The sequence below is a fragment of the Tupaia chinensis genome, unplaced genomic scaffold (assembly GCF_000334495.1).
Source record: "Tupaia chinensis unplaced genomic scaffold, TupChi_1.0 Scaffold000477_1, whole genome shotgun sequence".
Lineage (NCBI taxonomy): Eukaryota > Metazoa > Chordata > Mammalia > Scandentia > Tupaiidae > Tupaia > Tupaia belangeri.
Window position 1 is genome coordinate 27433 of NW_006159986.1, and position 2688 is coordinate 30120.

A 2688-nucleotide genomic window follows, 5' to 3' on the forward strand; every position below is an offset into this window, starting at 1 on the left:
GGCGGGCCGAGCGGGCGGAAATAATTTTCTGTTTCGTCGTCTCTGCCCCAGCCCGTTCGCCGCGGGACGCGCGGGACGGGCGAAAATGCTGGAGGCGGGAAGCGAGAGCGGGAACCGCTGCCCTGGCACGCTTAGCGCGGAAGGCGGAGAAGGGACAAGGAGGGACTGAGTGCCTACTGTGCGCCTGAGTGCTTTACCGAAGGATTTTTGTTCGGTCTTCACTGCAGCCCTTGGCAAGGGGTCTTTAACGCCCCATATACAGAGGGACAAGCTGAGCCTCGGAGAGGTGCAGTCTTTCGCGGAAAGTCACACAGCCAGGAGTTGCGTGACAACCTCCAGTCGGTGCTGTCATGCCAAACAGAGTATGATGAGCTTGAACCACTTGTTGGCCGAGTTCTACTCTGGGTCCTTTTTCAAGGATCAGCACATAGTGGGCGCTTAAGAAAATAAAACTTGGAGGCTGGAGAAAGCTCCAGCTCAGCCCTGGGTACCCTGCCCCCCCCTCCCATTCACCCAAGCGGGTGGGCACTGGGTCTTCCCCGGCCTTGGCAGGGAAAGCTTGCTGGCAGATGAGTGCGTAGAGGAGAGGCAGACATCCCAGCTCAGCACCGGCAGTCGATCAACGCGTCGTGGCGGAGACTCGACCAGCGCCAAGGACAGACTGAGTTCAAATCCCGACTCTGCCGCTTCCAGGCAGAGTGACTTTGGGCAAGTCATTCCCCCCAGAACCTCAGTTACTCCCTCCATAAAATAGGGATATTAACACCCAATCTAAAGGATTGTGGGGAGGATTAAACAAAACATTATGCCTAACACACGAAACGCACAAACGTCTTCTCTTGTCCATCCCACAAGCTTCGGGAGATAAGCCGGGTACAGAGACAATTCCCGGCTCCCAGTTCCAGGTCGCCCACCCCTGGGTGCAGGGACCAAAGGCCTTCTAGTGATCCCTGTCCGACGAAACCCGAAAATACAGCCACATTGCCGGCGGTTAGTCCCAAAAGCAAATGTTCAAACATTCTGTAACGGGCACACCGCTAGAGCTGACATTTTTGCGTTTGTTTTTCTTACAGTTTTATTCTTGCTAGTAAAGATAATTCGTTAGAAACTCCTAAGTGAGATTTTTCTTCTGTATCTGGTTTAACTTTTCGTCTGAGCGAAGTTCACAAATCTGACCAAGGAACCGGCGTGTGATTGTCGTCACCGGGATCTCGGCTCTTGGACCGGCCCTCGACAATAAGTGGCTCTAGACCCTTTCCCCAGGGCACGAACACTGAAGAGTTAGGCTTCCCCTATTCCTCCCGTTTAGACGGAGCTTCTTCCCGGCAGCCCTCCGGTATTCCCCGTGTCCACGCAGGAGTGAGGTGGAAGTGGAATTCTGCAGCACAGAACTCAGCTTCCCCCGACTTCCCCAAACTCCCGCCTCGCTCGGATTAAGGGAGTAAATCCCTGACGCCGCAGACCAGGTCAAGGACAAGTTCTCCCCCGCCCTACTCCCCCCTCCTGGGCGGGGATTCACCCCCTCTTCCGGAATGAAAGGTACTAAAGAGACTCGGGAGGGGCGGGGGGCCGGCGGCGGCCCCGGCCCCTTGATGTTCCGGTTGAACAGGTGCTGGTGAAAAGGAGGCGGACCCGGCGGAAGAGTCTGCCAGGGGGGCAGTGCGCTGAAGGGGGGCGGCCTCCTCCACCCCTAGTCCCTAGGCGGGTCTTCCCCCTCGCCTCTCCGTCTGCCCCTCCCCCGCAGGAAGCGTTCCCGGCCGCGAGGTCTTTGATGTGGCGCTGAAGCCCCCAGGACGGCCGTCTCCCCTCCACCACCCAACCTCCCGCTGGGGAGGAGTGACCTTTGCTCCCTCCGGGCGTCGACCCCCCCTTTTAGGAATGGGGGGTTCAGATTGCGTCCCTCTTGCTCAGGGTGATCTTGGGGAGACGTTTGCGAGCTGACGCCCACTCACTTCTTCCCCAGACCCAATTTCAGGGACTTTAACTCTGGAGTGCCATGTGTGAGCGGTGTTGTGTGCCGAGAGGTCAAGTGTAACTGGTTCGCAAGCGGCTCCGCAGTCGCGGGGCTCTAACCTGCGTGAGTCTCTAAGTGCACCTGGGGGCTGGGGCTTGTGTCTGGGATCGTCAGGTGGCGCGTCTGGATGAAGCCGGGAGTGAGTCTGTGTGTCTGGGCCTCGGTGTGCGTCTGAGGTCCGAGTCCCTGTGTGCGCGCGCGTGTGTCTGCTCACTCCCCGAGGGCAGGTCCTTTACCCTATTGCAACGCTGGCACAAAGTAAGCGTTCAATAAATATTTGTTGAATGAAAAAGTGTCTGGGTGTGAGAATGTCTATCCTCCAGGGGGGCCTCCGAGAGAAGGGCCCAAGAAAGGCCATCCAGACTCCCCCCGACGTCAGACACCGAGGGCCGAGCGGTCCACGTCGTCCTGTTCCTTCCAGCGCCCCTTCCCTTGGTCTCCAACCTCAAGTTTCCTCCGGGTGGAGGAACAGACCCAGAAGCGAAGATCTGGGCGGAAGGGGCCGGAGGCTCGGACCGAGACGGAAGGGCAGGCAGAGGGAGGGCTCGCGAGCGACAACTGAGAGCCATAAAACGAAAAAGGAAGGCGGAAGAAGAGCGCGGGGCGAACGAGCGAAAAGCTCCCTACCAAGCCAGGCTTTGTTCCCTGAACCTAAGACTTTACCCGGCGGCGGG